This window comes from Pelodiscus sinensis, chromosome 12 (assembly GCF_052426305.1).
Source record: "Pelodiscus sinensis isolate ZL-2025 chromosome 12, ASM5242630v1, whole genome shotgun sequence".
Lineage (NCBI taxonomy): Eukaryota > Metazoa > Chordata > Testudines > Trionychidae > Pelodiscus > Pelodiscus sinensis.
This window is the reverse complement of record NC_143063.1, coordinates 41,671,261-41,698,351: the sequence shown is the minus strand read 5'-3', so window position 1 is coordinate 41,698,351 and position 27,091 is coordinate 41,671,261. Positions and strand designations below refer to the sequence as shown.

Here is a 27,091-nt window from a genome sequence, read left to right as displayed (position 1 = left end):
ACTCCTCTTTGTGCTCACATAGTAGCGTAAGGAGTAATTCCCTGTTTGGATAGACAAAGAGACACTAGCACTTCTCAAGCCAGGATACTGAAAACAGCAGTGCTGCATGAGCTAGCCAGTGGAGTGCAAAACTGTTCAACTGCTGAGATACATATATAGGCACGCAGCCTCCATCCTCGTTTCCCCAGCCCATATTGTGCAGATATACCCGATGGGTTCATAACGTTCAATTCAGAAAAGCACTTCAGCACATGCTTAAAGTTGAACATGTTCTTAAGTTCTTCTGAAGTCATGGGGCATAAGCACGTATAAACAGGGCTGGAATATGCTTAAACGGTTGGTTGAATCAAGACCTATAAGCTTAGGTTAGTTTAGTAAATCTCTAAGCTAGTGAAGATGTCCTTTGCCCAAGGGCAAAATTTCATGTCCCAAAAGTTTCCTTTTGCATAAACTCTAGCAGCAGATGGAAAATGTCAGTTCTCCACCCCCACAAAGCTACTTTTTTTGTTCCCCCATAATCAAAAGGTTGTTTACCCCAGTGGAAGATTGAAAATGGAATGTGCACATCCTTCTGGAGGTGGATCAGAAGGTTAAAGTTAAATACCGCTTGTGTCACTGTTAGTATGTGATCGCCAAAGCACCCTGTCATCATGGGAACATCTGGGTAAGGGAGGTAGGTTAAAAGCAAAATAAAATTGATTGGGTTCTCGGTACAAGGCCAATCTGTGTTTCTGAAGATTTGTATCCTATCACTGGATAAAGACAACAAGCTAAAAGACTATTTTCCTTGGTGGGCTTTCAATGGCAGGGAAACAGCTAGGAAAGTCTCAGAGTGAAGAGGGGGGGAAAAAAGCACAAGAAATGTAATGATTAAATGAAGCACAAAAAGAGAAGAGAGTCAGATCCAAGGTCATGAGGAGAATACATTTACTTTTCTGTACCCAAATATAAGATCCAAATGTTTATATGCATGTTCTTGTTTTGGTGACTCATTGGGGGGCGGGAGGAGAATTTTCTACTCATCCTCATATTCAGTGATTCAGAGCACTTACAGCTCTCATTAGTTTAAAACCGATGCCCAAAATGTCTCCAGTTGGACACCCCAAGTAAGACCAGAGTAAGGATAAGAAAGTAATCAAAGAAAGCATGTTTGGCTTCTGTTAGTACAAACAGGCAAAGGTTCATATACAATGCCCACTTAAAAGATTCCCTATACTCAATAGCTACCTACAGTGCTTGCGCTGCCAATGGGAAAAGAGTTCATAATTTTCAGAGATGTAATGCTATTCCAGCATATTCGCCTCCTCCATAGGGAGTATAAGAACAGGGTCGTCCAGCATAGCACCTTCAATGCTACCATTGTACGATAACCCTCTTTGCCATATTTCTCTGTTCCAAGGACAAGTAACTATTATGTTCAGTCTTAGGCTCCCTGCTTAGCTATCCCTTGTCTGCTCTTGTCAATGGATCAGAATGCTACCCCGGATTTCTTTCCATACAGAAAACCCTGCTGCACTGCAGAGGCATTGTGGGCTTTATATTACCCAGTCTTTCGAGGCACAGAGAAGACAGTATCCCACCTGGTCTTAGATCAGTTGCTCGTATTGAAACGGCTTCTTGGGCCACCTATTTCACACAAGCACTTGCTGTAAAAGGCCAGCTAGACACGAGCAGACACTGTGTGCCATGGCCAGACTGTTTTGTGACAATCCAGTTGGCAGCAGGCAAACGTGGCAGATGGGCACGGTTCTCATTCTTGATGACCTGCACTACACATGCCCCCTTGTTCAAGGAAAGAGAAACAGGGAATACAAGCAAGCAGAGTCTGAGTCGCTTTGCCTGTGTCCCATGCTACTGCTGCTTCCCTGTCTTCTCTAAATAAATAGCAACCTACAAATGACCAGCTCCACAGGTGTAAATCAGCATAGTGCTACTGATTTTAAAAGACCTGCACCAATTTACACAGCAGGAATGGCCTCACAGTTCTTCACTCTACCCTTTATTGTCCCTCTGTGCCAAGCACACACACAGTAAAGTCCTGATTTTCAAAGCCTACACTCAAAATTGCAAAGTGGTTATTTAATGCACAGAAGTGGCAAGATAGCAATTGTGCAAGTGTTCCATCAGAATGCAAAGCCACAGTAAGGGTGCATGAAAACGAAGCATGTAACCCAAGCCAGCTTGGGGTGCGACTCCACTGCACTGTTATTTTGAGAACTAGCATTATTTCGAAATAACCATGAGAGCATCTACATAGCCATTCCATTATTTCAAAATAATTTCGAAATAACAAGTGGTTTATTCCAAAATCTGTAAACCTAATTCTATGAGGAATAATGCCTATTCCGAAAGAGCTATTTTGAAATAAGGCGTGTGTAGATGCTCCACTGCTGCTATGTCAAAATAGCCCCTCACCAGGGGCATTCTAAGTTATTCCTCCCCAGTGCTCGTTGGGGCTCTAAATCAAGATAGCACGTTTACATTAGGAAAGCCTGCCTCAGACTAATTTTGAGGCTTCCCTGCAGTGTAGACATGTTATTTCAAATAAGCTATTTCAGAATAACTAATTTCAAAATAGCCGTGCAGTGTAGACGTACCCTTGATGGGGACAAAGTGTCACACCTGAAAGCACCTAGACCAGCTGGAGACTGATGAGTCTGCTACAGCCTTTTAGCTCGTGCAGTAGCATCTTGTGCATTAAGCAGCAGAAGTCATAGGTTTGATCGTGGCCGATGATGTTCAGAGAATGTTGATCTGATGAATTTGCATGTTCGTTTTCTGCAGAGTTGCAAGTGTATTTTTAAAGATTAGGCCGCCTTGACACATTATTCCAACCAATGGGTTTGCACATAGTGTCAATTACTGCTGAATAAAATGTACCACTCCTTCCTATATTCCTGGGTCAAGACAGAAATAGTGAACAACACACTGCTGCAAAACTTGCCCAGTTTCACAGAATAGCCCATAAAATCATGCATTTCAACGCCAAAAGATAAAATTAATTATACACATGACTTTGCAGCTAAAAATTACAATGGCAGCGGAAGTAAGAGACAGCAAATTACAGCTTGATCACCCAGCATCTGAAATTTTGAACTCTTGTCTATAGCTTTGCAGAGCATAAGGACTGATTTGGACTTCATGTAGGTTAGTAACTCCAGACCACTCCAGTTTGCTATGAAATCAGGATGCTCTAAATATGCCATGAATTCACTTCTGAAAATCTAGTATATAGGACTCATGTAATGACAACTTAGCAAACAGAATGTGACCTTTACTCCCTTTGAAATAATTATAAGATGTAGGCCTGGCCTTGTTGTGAAATGGAACATTTTATTCTAGCTGTGCAATACCAACCACTTTCTTCTCTTCCAGACATTATACAAGATGTCAAGTTTGTCATCTGACAGAAGGATTTTATTAATTATCTTTTAGAAGCACAGCCCTTCTAGTAATTTATTTTTCACACCAAGAAAATTCTTCTATTGAACTAAATGTCTATCTTGTTAAAATTTTGTCTGCTAAAGGTCTTCACTTTGAAAAGCCCTGGCAAAAAAATAAACCAAGTACAGATTTGTACTGAAAGCAAAAGAGAATATTGCTTAAAGCAGAAGTATTCGAAATTTCAGCACCATATAGAATTCATAATTGTGTATGGGGATTGAAAAGTTTCCTTGATGGTTAATTTTTTTAAAGAAAGTAGAACTGACATCTGAATGCTTACAGGTATCTTTTCCCAAAGAAAATAATTGTATTTTGCACACAGGGGATTTTTAAACATTCTGAACGTACACAAATGCTATTCATACTTAGAAATTAGAAAGCATCTATGCCCTCAGTTCAGCAAACCCATCCTATTTAGCAAAGCACTTCAGCTAATTTTTTGGCAACATGTTTTGGCCAAAGCCATCAAAACCCAATACTTTTTGCTGAAATACATTGATTTTAATGAAGCTTTTATTAGGCACGTTTCTTAAGTCCAAGATGGATTTGTTGGTGAAAACAAGATGCCTACCCTCAAATTACCAATAGCATAGTTAGCATAGTGCAGGATCTGGCCATGGGAGCACGGGGTCAGATCACAGAGGCTTACCCCATGTTTGGGTGGGTGCAGATCCAAGAATGTGGGTTTTAGCCTAATGCTAAACTAACCAAGTGATGACATCTCAAGATTTTTTGTTAAATGAAAATCTTCCTTCCCTGGCCACCTCATTAAGCACACACTAAAATGTTTTTTACTTTAACCACTGAGCAACTTGGAAGAGTCACAAAGTGAAGAGATAAGAATGTTCTAAAGCTGACAATTCTATAACTGAGAAGAGCTCAGTCTCCCGTCATTTTACTGAGAAAAATCCCATCTGCAGCCTTCAGTGATTGAACAGTTCTGCCCCCAAACACCATTTTCTCATAAATACCGATATCAAGTTAGCATTCCAAAGCAAAGTGCAGGGTTCAATTGTAGAGTCCCAGAGATCCCATGGACTGACATATACAACCAGACCGTCTCAACAGATGCCATTTACTTCTCAATAAAATGTGAAGATTGAAGAGGCAATTTTTAATATCCTCACCATATGTCTCTGTAAACCTACTACTGGTCATTATAAGTAAATGTCACAGGTGCAGCTATCTCCTATGTAAGTTTGGTCACGAGGTCAGTAGAAAAAGCTATGCTCTCCGTGGTGATATTAAGATGACTAAACATCTTAATAAAACAGCAAACTTATTCTTGAGGTTCTGGTTGATCTCAGTGCTTGCAATGAATGCTGTGTCACATTAGAACCATGGGATGGAAAGCAAATGGGGATCTCACAGTTTTTATCAGAGATGATGGGGGAAGACAATTCTGTCTTGCAGAAAATTTTGAGATTCTGAAACAAATGACTATTCCACATGGGGATGGAGGAAGGAAGTAACTTGATGACCATGGTGGCTGGGACATTATCCTGGGACATGGGAAGCCCAGGATTGTGTCTACACTGTGCCTGATTCACAGTGAGCTGGGATGGAAAACACTGCTCTCAACAGGCGCATCCCTGGCTATAACCACTTGGTACAAAGTCTTTCAGGATACATCTCCACCACAGCATTATTTTGGGATACTTCCAGTATCTAAAATTGCTATTCTGCGTCTTTTGAACAAGCCCATTATTTCAAAATATCTTTCAAAATAATGGGTGAGCTTTCCAACGTCTCTGTAAACCTCATTCCATGAGGATTATGGGACATTTTTGAATAGTGATTTATTCTGAAATTTGGCACTGTGTAGACAGTGCCCAAATGACAAAATAAAGTATTTTGAAATGCACTCGAAATAAGCTACGCAATTTGGGTGGCTCAAATTGTGAAACTTATTTTGAGCTAGGGCTGCAGTGTAGACTCACTCTCAGACACCAAAACCCTTTCCAGAGAAAGTGTTGCAGAAACTGATTTGACTCTGTGAAACAACAAAATGGTGCTTGTCACCAAAACTGCATTTACACAAAATCATTCTGATGGGCTCCAGTTTTTATAATTCTCCAGCAGCAGATATTAACGAGGAACCTGAACAGAAACCATTTGTATGTGGCTTCATCTCAGAACAGGGTTTCTCTGCCTCTCTGCTGTTGATGGATGGTTAGCCTATAATATAGGGGTGGGGAACCTCAGGCCCGGGGGCTTGCCTGGATCCAGCCACTGAGGTTCAGCCCCCCCCTCAACATTGGAGAGCCCACACTGGTGCTCCAGTCCCCCCACTATCCTCTTGGGGGCTGGAACATACAAAATCTACGAGGCTGCCCCACTTCCAGGATCTGGTGTGCAAAGGGAATGTGGGGAGAGTCTTTCTCCTTCTTAGTCGGGGGTCACAGAGTGGGGGGTTTTCCACTTCTCACTTGTGTGCAGCCCCCGACTGACTTTTCTATGAGTCAACAATCCCTGACCCAAAAAGGTTCCCCACCCCTGCTATAAAACCAGATTCCACACAAAACATAAAATGAAATTTTCAAACTTCTCAGGCCTCTCTCCTTGTACAGAATCTCCCTTCAGACCAGACCAGCCATATCCCAGATTTGGAAAGGATGTTCTCAACCTCTTCTACTGTAATCCTTCTCAAATATTTATCAGCCTGCGTCATAGATTGACTCCCTATTTCCATGAAAGTCCTAAACCTCAGCATGCCGATTGCATCTCACATTGTTCTGATGGGTTGAAATTCATCCTTATGCAGAAGGCTGACACAAACCAGATTTCAACAGGGCAAAAGTGGTACTTAATCAGAGCATAGGCCTGTGTGAACCATCTACCTAGGATGAATTACACCCATAATAAATACAAAGAAATCTCAGGTTATTAGACAATACGTGTAAGATGAGGGTCCAAATTCAATATCTGGTTCCATGCAAACAATTTTAACACTAAGAAATCAACATAAAAAGTTAATATGGAAAAGAGAATCAGGCATAAGTGAACTAAAAATCAGGAGTTCAGACCACAGAAACCATGTGATATTTAGAAAATTATACTATTTTAGGGTTTTATTTTGTTTTGCCAATTTTTTGTTTTGTTTTGAGGTGTAGGGCACACTCAAGGCTATAGCTTTTCTCAGCAATCATGAAAACTAGAAACCTATTTAAAAAAAACCTAAAGCACAGTTTATCTCCTAATACGATGATCTCAGGGGATGAGGAATAAGGAAAACTTCAAACTGCAAGAGTTGACAACACTAAAATTTTAATCTCAAGATGAAATATCTGTGATGGATATATCATTAGGCAAATTAAAAGCCTTGCCATGTAGCCACCTCAAATTGAAAGACCCCTTCCTTCCACAGGTGCTACAAAAATAGCATAAGAATGGCCATACTGGGTCAGACCAATGGTTCATCTCACCCAGTATCCTGTCTTCCAACAGTGTCCAATGCCGAGTGTTTCAGGAAAATGAACTGAACTGGCAATCATCAAGTGATCCGTCCCTGTCACCCATTCCCACCTTCTGGCAAACAGAGGTCTATTAATTTCATTGGGCAATCCCTGGTTCTTGTATTAGGAATAACACTTCCTTATTTATTTCCCAACACCACTAATGATTTCATAGACCTCCATAAAGTGCCCCTCTTTTCCAAGTTGAATAGTCCGTCTTTTTAATCTCTCCTCATATAGTAGCTGTTCTATAGCCCTAATCATTTTTGTTGCCCTTCTCTGTACCTTTCCCATTTCTAATATATCTTTCTGAGATGGGGTGACCAGAACTGCATTCAGCATTCAACGTGTGGGTGTACCATGGATTTATATAGTTGTGTTATGAATTTTTCCGTGTTATTACCTACCCCTTTCCTTCAGAAATATTATTAAGAAGGTCCATTATTGGAGACAATGTGGGTATAATAGCAATAAGTAACCTAGCTAGACAACATTCCACTGAAGAATGGGGACACTTGGCCCTGCTGAGGTCCATGGCAGTTTTGTCATTGCCTTCAGCATTTCACCTGTAGCATTTTAGAACAGAGAAATGGCTACATTAAATTGTCACAGATGTTTACCATAAGGGAAATATTATTCTGATAAAGGCCTGATTCTGAATCAGGCTGGACATTGACCTCAATGTAACCCCCAAACCTCCTGGGAACAGTGGCATAGCCAGAAGGGGACACGTGGGCGGGCCCCAACTTCAGATGGGTGAGCAATGATGGGGATTGGAGGAAAGGGGAGCAGAAGAAATTGAACCAGCTCCCATCAACCAACCTTGGAGAGGGTGAGAGGGGACTGGAAGGGATCCCTGGAGTGGGTTGGGATGCTTGCCTCACTCAGTCCCACCAAAAGTCCTGCCTGGGAAGAGGTCCCTGGGTCGGGGTTGAGGTGGCCACGCTGCACCCGCCCGGTGCTGCTTTTAGCGAGCGTGGGGCCGGGCTGTGTGGGCTGGCTCCACTATCCCCATCCAGTGCTGCTGCCAGGGAGAGTAGGATCCAGATGTGGGGGTTTGTCCGACTCTGCCTGTCCTGTGCTGTTGCCACAGAGTGCAGGATCTGGCCATGGGACCATGGCCCCTGCTCCTGCTGGAGAGCACGGGGTCAGATCACAGAGACTTACCCCATGTCTGGCTGGGAGCAGAGCCAGGACTTTAGGTGGCTGGGGCTGGATCCTAAGTGGATGGGCCTCAGCCAACCCAGGACCACCTGCAGTTATTCCTTTGCCTGGGAGTGGCATACTGTCCCATCTAGTGGTCTGATGACCACTTCTAAAGAGAAAAATGAGTCTACTCTACAGCCTTGATGAACTGCCAACCTGACTTTTAGCTCATTCAATAGAGGCTCATGCACTAAGCTCCAAAGGTCCCAAGTCCCATTCTGTCCACAGACAACTGGGGTTACAAGAGCATTACAAGAGTAGTAGCCGATCCTCAAACAATTGTTTCACTTCCTTATGTACAAGCTATTTGATGGACATTTTAATATATGTTCTGAGTGGTTTTTACAATAACTAGACCCAGGAGGAAATGATCCAAAATCTTGGAGCATACATCTGGAAATTGGAGTAATTCACAAAGGTGTTATAATATCGTAAAATGATGCCCTGATTTATACTTCGTTACACCAATAAACTCACCTGTGTAGGCTAAATGAAATACAATGCTGTTTTAATTCCCCAGTACTATCCATGAATGGGTTGTGTGTGGCGTGGGTTTTTTTAAATATAGGAGGGAGGAGGTGAGTGTGAGAGAGAATCAGGAAAAAAAGGAGCTAAGCTCTTTTTTATCATGAGATGGTTCAGAAAAGCCCATTCACAATCTCTACAGTTCTACCTCTAAATCTGATAGTGAATTCAAGTCATTTTTGTAAGAAATGCTATTAAGATTTGGCAATAAGATTCTTCAAGGATGATAAATACCCTTTTAAAGGGCCTGCACATCCATTTACCGCATAGTTCTGTCCTAAAAATGAAAGTCACACTTGGAGTACTGAAGGGTGGGTTATGAAAATGCAAATTAGAGTGACTTTATTGGCTCAAATGAATTCAGCTCTCTTGTCACTAAGAAGTATGACTGTGGTAGACTTCCATTAACTGGAATCAGAATATGACAAAGTCTTTAGAGGGATTATCTAACACAGAGGACTTTCAAAAGGAAAGCGAGCAGAAAAAGAATGAGTGTTTATTATGAGAGTTGTGTCAAACATTGGATAAAGCATATATCTTCCCCAAAATGGTAAATCTTGTGCGTTTGATTATTTAAGAAAGTGATTTACTGATACGCGTTTTTTAATAGAAAGGTTCTTTGCTCTTAATTTTAAGTTCCATAGAGAAGGTAAAATAAACCTGTCAAACCTACCTGATGACCAGACTTCTAATATGGACTCCAGACAAGTCTCTAACAGGGCAGTGGAGTCCATGTTTGAAGATCATTTATAAACAAGACTAGAATTTTAGGTCAGCATTTACAACATGAGGAACCTAAGCATAGAGCCTAAGCATAGACTCCTTGGCCATGCGTCCAGATCATAAAGGTGTCGTCGATGTAGCATAAGTAGAGAAGGGTAAAAGGGGGGGAGTTGAGGAAACGTTGTTCTAGGTCAGCCATAAAGGTATTAGCATGCTATACACCAACATCCCACATGAAGACAGATTACAAGCAATTAGAAACACTATCCCAGAGGACACCACTGCCAATCTGATGGCAGACCTATGTAACTTTGTTCTCACCCACAATTATTTCCAGTTTGAGAACATCTTATACCTCCAGATCAGCAGCACAGTCACGGGTACACGCATGGCCCCACAGTATGTTAATATCTTTATGGCTGACCTAGAACAACGTTCCCTCAACTCCCGTCCCCTTTTACCCCTTCTCTACTTACGCTACATCGATGACATCTTCATGATCTGGACGCATGGCCAAGAAACACTGGAGACATTCCACAGAGATTTTAACAACCTACACCCCACCATCAATCTTAGCCTGGACCATTCTACATGAGAGATCCATTTCCTGGACACCACAATACAAATCAGCAATGGAAAATTAGACACCACTCTCTACAGAAAACTCTCTACAGAAAAACATGAGTCAGTACTCATACAGTTACCTACATGCTTCCAACTCCCATACAGAACACACCATACGATCCATCATCTATAGCCAAGCCCTTCAATACAACCGCATCTGCTCTAAGCCCACTGACAGAGACCAGAAGCTTCAGGATCTCTCCCAAGCATTTATAAACCTCAACTACCCACCCGGAGAAATAAAAAAACAAATTGAAAAAGAAAGACGAATACCTAGAAACCATCTACTTCAAGACAGACCCAAGAAAAGCAACAATAGAACACCACTTGTCAACACCTACAGACCCCAACTTAAACCTGTCCAACACATTATCAATAAACTATAGCCTATACTGGCACAGGATACTAAACTTCAAGTGGCTCTGGGAGACAGACCCATAGTCTCCTATAGACAACCACCTAACCTCAAGATAATTCTTACCAACAACCACAGGACATACCACACTAATACCAACCCTGGTACCTTCCCTTGCAACAAACCCCATTGCCAGCTTTGTCCACATATTCACTCTGCTGACCTAACCACGTGAGTTACAAGATCAAGAACACATATTCCTGCACATCCAGAAATATAATTTATGCTATTATGTGCCGAAAGTGTCCTTCTGCTACGTACATTGGACAAACGTCTCAGACACTTCGCCAACGGATCAATGCCCACAAAACAGATATTAGACGGGATCACAAAGAAAAAACAGTTTCTTGCCATTTCAACCAGAAAGGACATTGTCTCAACGACTTGATTATCTGCATCCTGCTTCAAAGGCCTTTTAAGATTACACTTGAAAGAGAATCCTCTGAACTGTCATTCATGCTTAAATTCGACACTTTATGCCTAAGTTTGAATAAAGACTCTAATTATCTTACCCATTACAAAGATAGCTTCCCCAATTATCACCTCTAATATCATTAACTCACAGACATTTATCTCCCCCACATCCCTCTTCTGTTCTGAAATTTGATTTGTCCTTTTCATATGTGTTCATTTTTTTAATTGTATCCTTTGGTATATATAGTTGTGACAATTTTCTTCCACTATTTGATCTGAGGAAGTGGGTCTGGCCCACGAAAGCTCATCACCTAATAAACCATCTTGTTAGTCCTGTTTTTTGTTTCAGCTACACCAGACTAACACGGCTACATTTTTTAACTATTCTATTAAAATAAATTGACTGCTACTATTAATAATATCAATCTCTTAAACAGGCCTTTTAATCAGTAAAACTCAAAGCATTCTAAAGGAGGTCAGTCACTCATTATCCCCATTTTGCAGATAGAGCTAGTAAAGTACCACTCTCTATGAATGAATACATCTACTCAGCATCTAAACTATTACTCAGTGTGATCAAGGGCAGCAGAGTCTAGCCTCATGTAATTCTGTTTGCATTATGAAAGGTGGGAACACTTTTCTGTGACAAACACCTACCCCAGCAGAATGAGATTACAACTGGTTAGCCTATTTAGAGAAGGTTGCACAATAAATATAGTTTACAGGCCACAGAATAATGCAAATGAGCCATTCGGTTCCCCGGCTGCAACAGTGAAAGAGGCATAAATAAGAGACATTGAAAGTCAAACTTCTGTTCTCATTAAATTACAGTGCATGGAACTATACAACCCAAATCCATATTGCAATGACACCCTGTTCAAAGTTCTGTTTATATTGAACATTGCAGTTTTTATCTTGTAATAAACCAGTTGCATGCTATTTTCCAGTAGTAATGGCTCCATGAAAAATACTTGGATGAGTGGAAATTTTCATCTATATAAAAAAATAAAGAAATTCTTAAACACAGTTATGCCACTTCATATCCACTTGCATGGAGAAAAGTAATTATTCCACACAGAAAAATATTGATGTGGCAGAAGCCATTATAGAAAAAAAAATTAAAGTCATATTTCCTGCACCAGATAGCACTTTCAAATGAAATTTCTTGCAACTATACTGAATATGATATATGTATGAATTCCCAACAACATGATCATTATCAAAAAGGTATAACCTTCCATCTCTTGCTTTCTTTACATTCCACAATGTTATAACACACGTAATTATTAGTAGATCACAAAACTTAACTTAGTATAACTCTATCCATTTGTCTTTTGGAGAAGCACGGGAAAAGCTAAAACCAAAACAAACTAGCTAAAATAGACCTTTGCAAGAGTGCATGGATGTATGTGCTATGATGAGACAAGAGCAGTATTGTGAGCTCCAAGCATTCAAATAATCAGAATATTTCATAAAGAACATTTCACTTGGTTCAATCCAAATTCCAGTGAAATCCTCGGGCAGATTCCACTCAATGGGGCTCAGGAACTCTGCAGAATAACAAATATAGCTCATAATTTTCAGCATAAGTATATGAGTTAATTTGAGCTCTGTTACAATGATTAGATGAAATTACCTGTATTATCTTGCCTCAAATTATTCCCAGTGGAATGAATATAACATTTTATAAAGAGGAAAAATGTGACTTGCAATGAGATCTGGTGGCAAATATAACTTGTTATAGTGCAGGCATTTAAAAAAAAGTATTTTAATTGCTTAATATTCATTTTCATAATTTCATTAAACACAAAAAATGGGAGGTTATCCAAAAGATTAGACGACAGAAGAAAGACAGAACAAAGAATTACTATTCAGGCAAAATAAAGCCTTTTTTTTAGTTGTACAAGTGCAATCAAAACACTTCATTAGTTTTCAATTCTTTCTGTGAACTGCCAGAACTCAAAATTCTTCATTTCATGACTATTAACAGGCCATTGGTTGCCAAGTGACCATGATCAACTAGATTCATTTTTTCTTTAGAAATATATAAACAAATAACATTTTGTATATTGACACCAATACAAATGTATTAATGTTCTATAACTTTCTATAATGTTATATATTAATTGAAGCGGTAGTTCTCATAATTATATAAATTTGTGTCACATTTTGTTCTGAACTCTCCCTGGCTTTAGAGAGAGGCCTATAGGGAAAAATCTGGTCCCTCGTGCATAACTTTAAATACACATCCAAAATATTGAGTCATTTAGAAGGTGTTTTTAAATTACATGATTATGCGTCTGGACCATGCCAGAGTCTGTGAGGAGCCAGGGCATAGACCTATTCCCAGTTTAATCAGTGGGAGTTATCTTTTTGGCTTCATCAAGAGTCAGAATAGAGTGTGTTCTTCTATTTTGCAGCAGCAATATTTTTATAGCCTTGATCCAGGTTAGGTGCTATGTTCAGTGAAGCTGCTTTGTATATTTTTCTCTAGCAAGGGTATGGTAAATCTTCAAAGAAAAGGAATTACTCTCCTATGAGGTGAACTGAGAAAAGCTTTGTTCTCTTTATCGTCACCAAGAGATAAAGAAATGGATGAATGTGCCAGCTCTTGGGGGGTTGTTGGTGAAAGGAAAGGCATGAATCATATGTCAGCAAGCAAGCGCAGCCTAGTAAGTTTCTTGTGCTCATTCAGTGGGAATCAGAATGTACCATATCCTCTCTGGAGTACAGGGAATTGAACTCTGAAATTAGCGAGGTGGGCGACCTAAAAAATGTCACAGTTAGCATGCGGATGGTACCTTCCCAAATACTAACAAGCAGGAGCCTCTATTTGGAAATCACCTATTGGGATTGCAGCCAGCTATGGAAGACAGTACAATATACTTGGACACATTGGGCATGTCTACACAGCAGCATTACTTTAGAATAACATCAGATATTCTGAAATAGCGTAGTGTGTGTCTACACCAGAAGCCCATTATTTCAAAATAAATTCAAAATAGGCTTCTTACCCCGACTTCTGTAAACCTCATTGTATGAGGAGTAAGGGAAGTCGGGAGAAGAGTGCTCTTTTTCGAAATAACTGCTTTGTAGATGTACAATTGCGTAGCTCAAGCTGCGTACCTTATTTCGAGATTAGCCCTGCTATGTAGACATGCCCATTATCTATTTGCTGATCAGTTCACAGAACACACAAGCTATGTTATAGAAAGGAAAAAAGAAAGTAGATTTGTCTGTTCACCATTATCTGAGGGATAAGACTATTACAATTTCTTCGATAGAATATCTGAAATCAACTCACTGGCTTGGCCTGCATAATTACTCTGCTGTGATGATAATTTAATTGCAGTCCTTTTATGCTCCTTCTTTCTGCATGTGTCTGTCAAAAGGAGGAACTACTGACCCCAGCAAACCCATATGAATGATCAAGAACTATATGAAGTTATCATAGTTTTAATGAAAAAATAAGATAATTGATCAACTCTGAAATAACCAGTGTTTCAAAGCTTAAAGAGAAAGGGGTGGGGGAGGCAGGCAATAGCTGCATGTCTTTAATTGGTAGAAGAAGGGAATCAGTATCTGGTAGATTTAGAAGACTCAAAGTATAATTTAAGTTAGGCAAGACTCCAATTCCAAAGCTGTTTATACAGGAGAGTATAAAAGAACTAGGGGTCACCAAATGGAATTAATGGGTAGCAGGTTTAAAACAAACAAAAGAAAGTTTTTCTTCACATAACAGAGTCAACCTGTGGAACTCCTTGCCAGAGGATGTTGTGAAGGCCAGCACTTTAACGGGGTTCAACAAAGAGCAAGATAAATTCAGGGAGGATAGGCCCAACAATGGCTATACCGAGGATGGGTAGGAAGGGTGTCTTTTTTCGGAAGCTGGAGTGATAGGGGTGGGATCAATTGATGATTCCCTGTTCTGTTCATTCCTTCTGGGGGCACCAAACATTGGCCACTGTCAGAAGACAGGATACTGAGCTAGATGGATTTTTGCTCTAGTCTCTGGCTAGAGGGAGGCAAAGCTGCCTCACTACACTATAGGTTGTCCAGTTAAAGGGGCCTGGTGAACCTTGCTCCAGCGCTGGCCCACCAATGGGTAAGGCTAAGCAGTTGTCTTCCAGTCCAGCTAAACAGAAGTTTTAATGTACGGGCCCTAGCTCAGGACGAGGCCACAAACAGCTCAGTGGCTCAGGCCTGGCTACAAGTTGAACAGCAGTTATCAAGCCACAGCCTTGGCCAGGGCGGGGCAACAACAAGCAGTTCAAGCACTGAAGGAGGCTCTGGCCCGGCTGCAGGCCAAGTCACAGTTTCTACATCCAGGCCCTTATACAGGGCAGGGCAGCAGCCAAACAGAGGAACAGTGTGTAAACAGCTGCACAGTTTACGCTCAGATTGGTCTGCAAGCTGAGCAGGGGTCAGGTCTCCTTGCTGGTGGGGAGCCAATAAGTGCAGGGGGTTTTACCCCAGCATGGGACCTACCACCCAAGGTGAGGTGTGGCGGGGGGAGTGCAGGCCCACCCACTCCTCCGCATCCCAGACCAGGGCCCTAACTGTGGCAGCGGGGCTGCTACTGGGTCAGCAACATGTTGACAAGGTCACTAGGTCAGCGGGGATCCAGACTGCAATGCGCTTCCCAGTTTACCTCCATTTCATCAGCTGACCCCATGTCTGCTTCCCTGGGCTGCTTCCTAGTTCCTCCGGGGGCCTACCTGCCACAGCCTCTGTGCCTCAGGGTCTGCTGAGAACAAAGGCACAGGCAGTGCATCCATGGGCTCTAGGTCATGGTCCTGCAGCTGTCCAGGCAATGCAGCCCAATCTCTTAAGCCCAGCAGGGGTCCTGGATGCCCAGGCCAATCTTCTGGGCCTGGCAATGGACATGGCAGCCCTGGCAGTGTTCTGGGCCTATCAGTGGCCCAGGAAGCACAACCCAGTCTACCCTCCTAGGGTGGGGCAGCCACACCTTCCTTCTCTGGGAGAGCGTCTGACTTGCTTGGCCTCTGGGCTCCAGCTGGGCTCTCAGCTCCTGCTTTTATAGTCCGGCCCTGCCTTTCTGCGTGCTGTGGGTGGGGCTAGGTTGCTCTGGCACCGCCCACCATGGAGTCTTAGGAAGTGGTTCACCTTCTAGGTCAACGGGAGGCCAAGCTGACTAACTACACCCAGTATGACCATTCTTATGTTTTTATGTTTAAATGACTTTAATATTGCTCAATACTGTGCCTTTAAAAAAAAGAGAGAGATGTGTTTCCATTAGTAGGTTTAATTTATTACAGGTTCTCCCAGCTGGTAATCAGCATAGCTCTAATGACTTCAACAGACCCAGACTGATTTATACCAGCTGAAAACCTGCCCCTATATATACACCTTATCACAATTCATGGAACTAACGAGGCCTTGCACATGTATTCACAAAGCACAGTCCTTTTCAGGTGTTAGCCTTCTTCTAGAAATGCGACCTTTCTTGCAAATAAAAAAGAGAGAACAACTAAAAGAGCTAAATTATTTTTGCCAGTTCTTCTGCCTCTAGAAAATTATGTCCCGGGGGAAAGACAGCAAGTAACAGAACATTTCTGTGCACATCACAAGGTAGCAAACTCTCTACAGCTTACAGGCTCCCTCTGTTAACAGTGACATTACATCAGGAATGACCTTTTCAAAGAAATAAAACCCATTAGTTCTAGGAACATGATGACTATTAAAGATCAACACTTAGTAGCCGAAACAAAACCTATATCTGGTAAATTAATTAGAACACAAATTATATGAAACCAAGACCTTGGTCTATAACCTCTTTCTTATAATTACTTGCCTTTTAAAAGCCGAATGAAATCTTTTATGTATGGAGATGCTACTATTGACCCAAAATGCATTAGGAGCCAGAAAGACATTTTTCATACCTTGAGAATGGGATTTGACTGAACATTTGAACAAGCTTTAAGTGACAGCCTGTTAAAATCCATAGTGATTTCAACCCATTGGCAATAGATATAACCAGTGAATCTTAAACTTAGTTGGAAAATATTTTGAGGGTGAGTTCTTTTTAAAACAGAACATTAACACACCGACAAAACAAAAATTCAGGGAAACCCAAGTTTGAACACCTTTATGAATGTGCCAGTTTTGTAATAGGATCAGCTAAGGCCCCAGTGCTCTGGAACATGTGTATCTTTACCCATGCAAGTATTCCAATGTAAGTCAATGGAAGTACACACCTGAGCATATGTTTCAGGATTTGGTGATAAGGGCCTAAAGTCCAGGCAATTCTGGGCATTAGCTACGATGGGCTTTGGCTCAGGCCCTTAATTAGCATTGTCTTGAGATTATACTGTAGAACATATATCCACTGAGACACAGAGTGACTATCATCTTTCCTTAAAATGTGTCCGCTGTCATTCAAACCCCTTTTTCAAAAAACAAATGCATTTGAATGTAGATGGAGATATACTTGAATACTGTATACAGATGTGGCCGCCTCATCTAAAAAAAAAATATTGGCAATGAAAAAGGTTCAGCAAAGGGCAAAAAAATGTTTAGGGATTTGGAACAGGTCCCATATGAAGAGAGATTAAAAAGACTTGGACTTTTCAGCTTAAAAAAGAGGAGACGGAGGAGGGATAGCATAGAGGTCTATAAAATCACGACTTGTGTGGAAAAAGTGAGTAAGGAAAAGTTATTTACTTATTCCCACAATATAAGAACTAGGGGTCACCAAATGCAATTAATAGGCAGCAGGTTTAAAACAAAAAAAAAAGGAAGTTTTTCTTCACTCAGCACAGTCAACCTGTGGAACTTCTTGCCAGAGGATGTGGTGAAGACTAGGACTTGATCAGGGTTCTAAAAAGAGCTAGATAGATTCATGGAGGTTAGGTCCATCACTGGCTATTAGCCTGGATAGGTAGGAATGGTGTCTCTAGCCTCTGTTTCTCTGGAGGTGGGTCACAGGGGAGGGATCGCGTGAGGATTACCTGTTGTGATCCCTCCCTCTGGGGCATCTAGTATTGGCCACTGTCGGCAGACAGATACTGAGCTGGATGGACCATGGGTCTGACTCAGTATGGCCGTTCTTATGAGATAAAGGAGGGAACAGCCAATGCCTAAAATATCAACTGAAACCCAGCATTTATAGGAAAATGTCAGCCCTCTGTTGATGATGTTTTGATTTTAAACGTTTTATTCCCTGGCCAACAGAGGACCCAGGCAAGAGTCACTAAAACACAGAAGATCTTCGGTGGCTTTATATTCTCATGGCATCATTAATTTATATTGGTCAAAGATGAGCCTTAAGGAGTTCAATGCTTGAATAGAAGAAGGTAGTGTTAGTTCTTTTAAACCTAGCAGTGAGCCGGTATTTTGGGTCCTGTGGGGTCGGGGGGTTTTCAGTTTGGTGGAGAAACTAATGATAGAATCAGGCTTATCTTTGATATAATACTGAGTGTACTCAAATTCCTGCCTCCCTTAAAACAGCTGAAGTCAAACAAACAATATGCAGGTTCTCTCCTCTTAATTCCAAACCGCTTTCCAATCAGCACTCCGCGCAAAAAGCTGTCTCTCTCACTAGGTTCTCAAAACCAAGTTTCCACCTAAGCTGCATGGCAGCACAGCCCCATAGCTGCTCAATCAATCCTGCTCAGTCAGGCAGCTCCATGCATGGAGCCTTGAGCCCCTGGCTGGACAGGGCTGATTAAGCAGCCGCAGAGCTGTGCTGCTGCACAGTTTAGAGAGAACTGTGGTCAAGACCTTGAGTCCTTTTCTGACTTTCTCCTTGGTTTTCTTGCTGCTGTCTCTGTCTGTTTCTGGCTGCGTCTGCTCAGACACAGAGTTGCATCAAATAACCACCAATTAAATCCTTCCATCCACATTGCTCAGTTTTGGACTGGCCTTGCATGTGGCCTGTGTTTTGGATGGTGGCTCCTATTATTTCAGTTATCTTACCCCAAAAGAAGCTTAATTCCTTCTTATGACTCTAATACACAAATGTTCATTCAAGGGAGTGAAAAATCGAAAATGTTGCTTATCCTAGCTATGCCAACCTAACCTCTGTAGCTAGAGAGTGTTTCATTGACCTAGCTACTGCTACTCAGGGAGGTGGAGCTCCTACTGAGAGGGAAGAACCTATTCTAAGCCTGGACTCTATGGCACTATTTCAGCATAGTTACAGGACTGTAGCCATCCCACTGAAGCATAGACATGACCTTACATTTAGAGCCCTGCATGGATACAAAATTTGTATCCATATCTGCAAAAATGATCCATGGATATCCACATCTGTGGATGCAGATACCCATGCATATAAAGCAGATATCCATATATTTGCAAGCTTTTAGGATAAAATGGTGATAAAATGGTGTCCTTGGCCTCTGTTTGTCAGAGGCTGGAGAGGGATGGCAGGAGACAAATCGCTTGATCATTGTCTTCGGTCCACCCTCTCTGGGGCACCTGGTGCTGGCCACTGTCGGCAGACAGGATACTGGACTAGATGGACCTTTGGTCTGACCCAGTACGGCCGTTCTTATGATACAAAATGTGCATCTACCCTTGCATTCATATCTGTAAAATTTGAGCCCCATATAGCTGCATTCAAATCCATAAAGGTGGATACCCGTGGATAGAAAGCAGCTATATGTGGATTTATAGGGCTCTACTTACATTTATCCTCAATGCCCACCCGCTTGAGCAAGATTTAACCCAGCTTCAATCACCACATTGCACTTTTTTTAAAAATTACGGTTTCAATTAAAAAGTGGCCAAATTTTAGGGGAAAAACACTCCAAAAGCTATGACCCAAACTGAAGATGTGCACAGTTGCAAAACCCATGGTTTTGATCTGGACTTGCAGCCTGAACCTATTTTTAATATGGGTCTGAGTGCTCAAAAGGATTGCGAGAGTTCCCACTTTGAAAGCACTCATGGTCATGCTCTCTCTGTCCTGCCCAGTGTAGACACAAAATAAGGATAACTTCAATTTTCCAAGCAATTTTCACCCACGGGGATTGACTGTATGTTTACTTTACCGGATGTCAGTAGGAAGAATGGACAGTCTTCTTTTGCAATTCCTTCTGTTGGATTTATATTTGCTCATGGAATGTCGTAATACACACTAAAACAGTGATGATAATTTCATTCATTAGTTGTATGCAATTTTTAATTGAGTTTGGTACATTCTGAATCATAAGACCAAGTAATGCTGCACAGCTTGCTTAGACTTCTTCTATCAGAAGGTTTTTTTTATATTAGAGTATCCAATAATTTAAAGGCACTTTTCCTTGTACATAGTAATTTAAAATTACTGGAGCACTTCATTTTTTTTCATAAGTGCTTCAGTCTGGAAGTGATTGGGGTTCTGAGCTTGCACAGTGTAAAGCAATTTAAAATTATTCAAGTGCTTCAATTTTTATCGAAGCGTCTATTTGAAAATGATTGGGGTTCTGATCCTCTGCAGAATTGCACAATGTTCAAGTGTCCCCCTCCCTCCAAAATTGTTTTTCTAATCAGTGCTTCATGTTTGGGGCTGAATTCTGGAATAATGCAATACATAGCATAAGGCCAGGTAAATTATACAAGCATTTTATATGTCAGCTACCTTTCATCTCCTAAATAGGAACTTCAGTTTGGAAGGGTAAAGCCCTCCCAGAAACCTGAAGCATTACACTTTGAAGTGAATTAACATTAGGCAAAATCAGAACAAGAGTTTCAGTTCTTAAATGTTAAAACAACCCCTTCTTAAGTTTCCTTGTCTATGACATACTTCTTTTTCTGCTGAAGACAAAAGTGTGTGGACAAAATAAAGTTGTTGTTGTTGCTATAGATTTTAACTAGATTATGGATTGAATCCCAGAATAATTGAGCTAATAGGCTTATTCATATGCTTAAGGTCTACACTAAGGGGTAAGGTCGAACTAAAGTATGCACTTCCAGCTATGTGAGTTACCACAGCATTTTGCATGGCAGGGGGGCAATGGGATGAAAGATCTGCAGTCCAGTGGAGTAACAAAGTCAACAGGAGTGTGATCAACAGTTGATTTAGCAGGTCTTTACTAGACCCTCTAAATCAACCCCCAGGAGATCAAACCCCACAGCACTGATCTCCCACTTAGTATAAACAAGGTCTTAATGTGAAGCAAATGTTTATGTGCTTTCAAGATCTGGGCAAGAGTGCTCAGTACCTGGCAGATAATAGCTCAACAGTCTAATTTGCTATGTCAAATATATAATTCACTATAAACCTTGTTACTGTAAAGTTTACAGTTTCAAAATATGATTAACTGAGCTTTGTGTTGAAAGTACATTGTAGCAAGTCTGCTTTGCTGATAGATCTCTCTCATTAATTGGCCATAAACATACAGTGCTCTTAATGAACCACTCCTGTGAGAGAAGGGAAAATGGAGGATGGCTGCTGGTGCATAAAAATGGGCAAAATTGTCCAGGTACCTGGTGAATTCAGAAGCACTGCCTGGTGTTTGGGAGAGGGACATATAGTCAAAATGGTGGACAGCTCCTTTATCGTAATCTCAGTGACTAAGTTCCATTAAAAGGCTGCCAAAGACACATAAATACTCTACTAAACTTATTGTTTTTCCATGTAAGCATTTGCTACAGTAGTCACAAGGATGTTATGCAAGCATGAATGGCAAGTATCCAAAAGATAATCTTGGTATTAAAACATGGTCCACAATCTTCAGGACAAAGCATGGAATCCTCCCCCTCCCCCCCTTCCCCCCCCAAAAAAAGAAACAAAATAATAACTGCTAAACTTTAATTCTTCCCAGGGGTTTGAAAACTTTTGTTCTTCGTGATTCACTCTGCTTTTTAAAAGAGCGACACTCAAAACAAAATTTCAAATAGCTGAAATGGTAAAATCCTTCAGGGTCATCATGTACAGTAAATTGAAATGACAGTGGCTAGTCCTGAAAGATATTTTGCTGGCCTGGCCTGCCAATCAAGACCTTTGCATTCTGTGTCTCCAATTTCAATTAGTAAGTAAAGACACATCTTGAATTGCACTAGAGCTATTTTTTATCCAGAGTTAATCTTGTTCACTGCCTCTATTCCCCAGGCTCGGGCTTCAGAGCTCCCAGTTCCTGTAAATCCTTGGTACAACAGCGTTTGATTCAGAAACAAAAATACTAACATATCTTATCATTCAGAAACACGTGTCTTGGGTTCAGGAAGGACTGTGTTCTCCTTTCTCCCCATAGTCATCTGCTGCGCTTGCTGCATACAATTAAAGTGCAAAGCATCGCTGAACTCATCGGAAATATTTTGCTTAAGCAAAACCTCAAATTATTGTAATTAAAGATGCTGAGAAGGACCCCAATTAGACTGAGTGTCCAACAAATATTAATCAGTAAAGTAATATTCTATTATTAAAGAACAGCTATTCACAGTAGGTGCTCTGCTTACAAGAAAGAAGATTGGAAATCAAGCCAAAAGCAAACCAGAATGCACAGTGAATGAGGCTATTTTGTGACTAATTTTAATGAATAAAGGCTCCTGCCTGGGTGGTATTTTTGTTTTATTTCTCTTCTCCCCTCCCCTGCTCATTCACCATAGCTACAGAAGTTTACAGTGATGAGGAAGTGACATTTGATAGAGTCTAGGACTGAAAATCAGACCTCGGGATAAAATCCTGCCTCCACTGAAAGGCAACAGCAAAACTTCCATTCACATCCACGGGCCAGGATATGACCCCTAGGTTTTCTTCCTTACTATAGAAATGACTAATGCAGCAGGCATCATAGGCAAACCACTTAGCTTCTCTTCAGTTTAATCATCTGTAAAATGAGAACAATAATACTGAACATACCTCCCAGAGAGACTGTAGAGCTGAATTAATCCAGTGTTTTTAGAATGCTTTGAGATCCGTGAATGAAAAGGATTATGAAATACTGATAACTATTCCACCTTGTTGACAAGAGCCCCATCCTGACCTCAACAAGAGGATTTTTGAGCCCACAGGGGTACAGGATCATGTCCAACAAGAAGTGCAAAAATCAGCCTCACAATTATGAGCACGCTACACCACTTTTGTCAGCTTCTTCTCTCTGTCACCCATCCTCCCCCCACGTCCATTTAAAAACTATGACAGCAGTCTCATAAAGAACCTGATCTTAATTTTCACTGTAACTTTTTTCATCTCATGTAAGTCCATCTTTCTCTGCCATGAGAAAATACAGTTGTGGATGAAAGCAGGGTCTGTATGAATGCTTCCCTAAAAGCTATCTGGAAGGAGGAGAGAGACCCTGGGTATATCTAGATTTGCTAGATATTCTGCAAATAGAACAGTGTTTTGCTCATTGCAATCTCTTAATTTCTGAACCAACATCAGATATGTTTGTATTAAATGCAGGATAATGAAATATGGGGACTCGTATTTGTAATTTTCATGGGAATACAGAAAAGTAGGAAGGTGCTGAATCTGTTCCAAAAGAAAGGGCTCATATTGAGCAGAAAGGACCTTTCATAGAGAAAGAGCTCTATGAGGGTAAGAAGCGTGGGGCAGCTATTCTGGATAGGGTGCTATCCACCTTCCCTAGGGGTACTGCCTGGAGTGCTTTGACCTTTCCCCCCCGTGACAAGGCATACCAACCCCACACTCGCACTGTAAGGGCATATCTACACAGCAGGGCAAAAGTTGAACTTGAGCTACCTCAATGGTACAGCTCAAGTTGAAATAGCTTAATAGGCTTTTGGTACTGTCTACATAGCAGAAAGAGCACTCTTCCTTTGACTTCTCTTACTCCTCGTAAAATGAGGGTTACAGGAGTCAGAGTAAGAAGTCCTCCAGCTCACCATTATTTTGGAATAACGGCTTGTAGTATAGACCTGCTCTTTCTTATTTCGGAATACTGTTAGTTATTCCAAAATAATGCTGCTGTGTAGACATACCCTAAGGGTTAACCCTGTTCACATAGCTGAGGAGACTTCACCCCCTGTCCAGGTATCAAGGCTTGTAGAGAAGCTCAGGATGGGATGACCGCTGACAGAGAAGGAAGTGCTGCTGTAGTTCCTGAGGAGAAACCACTGGTATGCTAGGATGCCAACACCAGCCAGAGGGAAGCTGATGCAGACACCCCAGCCTGGAGCATCACCAGGAGGAAAGATCTGGAGAGCACAATGCTAGAGATTTGGATAGGAAGTAACCCGGGGAAACTGTGGGGAAAACAGTAGTTTTATCAAAAAGAGCTCAGCATATTTTGGTGGGATCCCTGCCGAGCTTGTGGCAGGCTACCCTGTCAGGGCCGTGGTTGTTATGCAGTGGAGAGGGTGGGTCCATTTCCCCCCATCCTATCGTCTCCTCCTTCCCAAGGTGGTGAACCTGCACCCCATGTCATTGACTCCAACCACTATGCCATACTGCCCTGTGGGAAAAGGCATTGCAATTGATTCTGGCTGCTAGGTCACACTGCTTTGCAGGTGGAGGCTTTTGCAAGGGACTCCATCCACTAACCCATATGGCCTTAGATGAGTGAGGCTTTGTTATTGATTGAGGCTGCTCGGACAGGTTGTCCAGGCAGCTGGGACTGTGGGTGATGACCCAAACTAGTAAGTCACCCAGGGCTGAGTCCTGCTCACAGGACCTTAGAGCACATTGCCCACCTCCAAAGGACACACTGTTCAAAGAAGAGAGATAAATAGGCTTGCTTAAGATCCTCTTATTCTAATTGCAGCAGAGCTATATTTCTGCCCTGCCTGCTAAGAAATAAAATCGCTAGGAGCTGAAACCACTTGAGATGAGGCAGTGTTTCTATCCAGCCTGACAACGAGCTGAAAATTACTAAGATACTGATGTGCAGAAGTCACAGCTGAGAGGTAGTTGGCAGTGGGTGGTGACTGACAACTAGCCTGGGCCACAGCAGAGAGATGCACTAAGTGGCCAGCAGGGCGGCAGCAGAGAACAGTTAGCAGGTAAACAGTGAATGGCCAGAGAGGTAAGATGCCTCTTACCTCTCCAGGGGGGTTAGTTAGTTAGTTAATGCCTATTACACCCGCTGGGGTGTAGGGCAGCAATGAGGGTTCTCCATTTTTGTCCGTCTTTGGCCATTTTCTTTAGTATGTCCCAGTTGTAGTTCATTCTCTTCATCTCTGCCTCAACAGTATGCCGCCATGTTGTCTGGGGCCTCCCACGTTTCCGTCATCCTTCAGGCATCCAGTGAAGTGCTATCTTTACAATGGAGTCTGCCTCCCTTTTCATCACGCGCCCTATCCATCTCCAGCGTCTTCTAATGATAGTGGTCATGTCCTCCTGGTGACATCGCAGGAGCAGGTCATGGTTGGAGATTGTATTCAGCCAAAAGATGTGAAGTAGCTTACGAAGGCTGGTGGTGTGAAAGGATGAGAGCTTTGCACGGTCGCACTCTGTCATCCGCTAGCACTCTGAGCCATATAGTGGTGTTACAATGACACAGCTCTGGTACAGCTTAAGCTTGATGTGGACACTGTACTGTGTAGATCTCCATACATTGTTCATACTCCTGAGGACATTTCTGGCCTTATTTAGTCTGCTCTCGATATCATTCTTGGAGCCTCCATCATGGTGGATGATGCTGCCTAAGCTGTCTGTGTTGGGTAAGTCTGCATCATCTGTCTTGATTGGTGCTGGTGAATCTATATTGAGAGTCATAATCGCTGTTTTCTTCTGGCTAACTCTTAGTCCAACCTGGAGTCCAAAGGTGCATAGGCGTTGTGTCTTTTTCCTGCATGTGTTGATGGGTATGGGAAAGCAACACAAGATCGTCCACAAAGTCAAGGTCTTCCAATGTGGAAAAAGGTGTCCATCTGATACCCTTGATGCATCTGCTGTTGTTCTCCGCATCACCCAGTTGATCACCATGTTGAAGAGTAGTGCAGACATGACTCATCCCTGTCTGCTCCCAGTCTTGATTTCGAAAGACAGATCACAGTATCCCACGCTGCATGTGAAGTTGGTATAAAAATTCTTAATGAGCTGGACCACTTGTAGAGGGATTCATTAGGCTGCCAGAATGCACCAAAGGCTTTCTCTGTGTATGCTGTCAAAAGCATTCTCAAAGTCAACAAAGTTTATGTACAACTGTCTCTGCCACTCTGTGCACTGCTCTATGATGTTTCTCAGGGTGAAAATCTGGTCTATACATCCTCTTCCCTTGTGAAATCCAGCTTATTCTTTCCTCAGAGACTTGTCGTCAGCATCTGAGACCCGCTGGATGATAACCTTGGCAAGGATCTTGCTGGGTATGGATAGAAGAGTGATCCCAGGCCAATTGTTGTAGTTGCTGAGTGCTCCTTTCTTAGGAATCTTTGGTCCAGTCCGTGGGTATCTGTTGTCCTTCCCAAATTGCTACAAACAGTGGTTGGAGAATGGTGGCTGCAAGTTCTGGGTCTGCTTTAAACAACTCCGTGTCCAGGTTGTCAAGTCCTGGAGCTTTGACATTCTTCAGGGATCTGACAGCTGCACTGAAGGGGTCTACACTAACCAAAGGCAATAACTGTGAGTGGGGTGTAGAGAAGGGCTGGGCCTGTGAAGGGGATAGTTAGCTCACTAGACTTAAGAACCCGAGGAGAAAAAAAATATTGTCCAACCTACTTGGGGTGGGTCTTTTATTCATAGTTTATATTTATGAACCGTCTTTGTGGTATTTTCCAAATTAATGCCAAGTTACTTCCCTCCTTTTATTAAAAGATTCTTTTCTACACTCAGGGCATGTCTAGACTACATCCCTCTTTTGAAAGAGGGATGTAAATTAGACAGATCGAAACTGCAAATGAAGCCAGGATTTGAATTTCCCGTGCTTCATTTGCATAACGGTGGCCACGTGTTCTTTCGAAAAAGGGCTTTTCAAAAGTGAAACCGCCATCTAGACACAGTTCTTTCAAAAAAAAAAACCAACCCTTTTTTGAAAGATCCTGTACTCCTCATAAAATGAGGATCTTTCGAAAAAGGTGGGGGGTTTCGAAAGAACTGGGTCAAGACAGCGATTTCACTTTCAAAAAGCCTTTTTTGAAAGAACGCATGGCTGCCATTATGCAAATGAAACGTGGGAAATTAAAATCCTGGCTTCATTTGCAATTTCGATCTAATTTACATGTCTAGACATGCCCTCAGACTCTGTGTTTGCAATTCCTGGGGTATTGTGTACATTTCTCAGGTTAATGGGTGGGGGCTCAAGCCAGTTTTGTGTTGGATCCATGAAATGGAATCCTTAGATATTAAACTGTTTTCTGGCTGTTGCTAGCTCCCCTGGAAGAAGGGTTATACGTATGAATATGAGGCCCAGCATTTTTTTTTTTTTACAATCGAAAG

At 41.8% G+C, this 27,091-nt stretch overlaps 1 protein-coding gene across 2 annotated transcripts in view; it reads right to left on the bottom strand.

Annotated features, from left to right (window-relative positions):
- The window catches only part of CDH13 (cadherin 13), a 967,731-nt gene that overhangs the window by 798,429 nt on the left and 142,211 nt on the right, over nt 1-27,091 (bottom strand). The gene's annotated exons all lie outside the window — the stretch shown is intronic.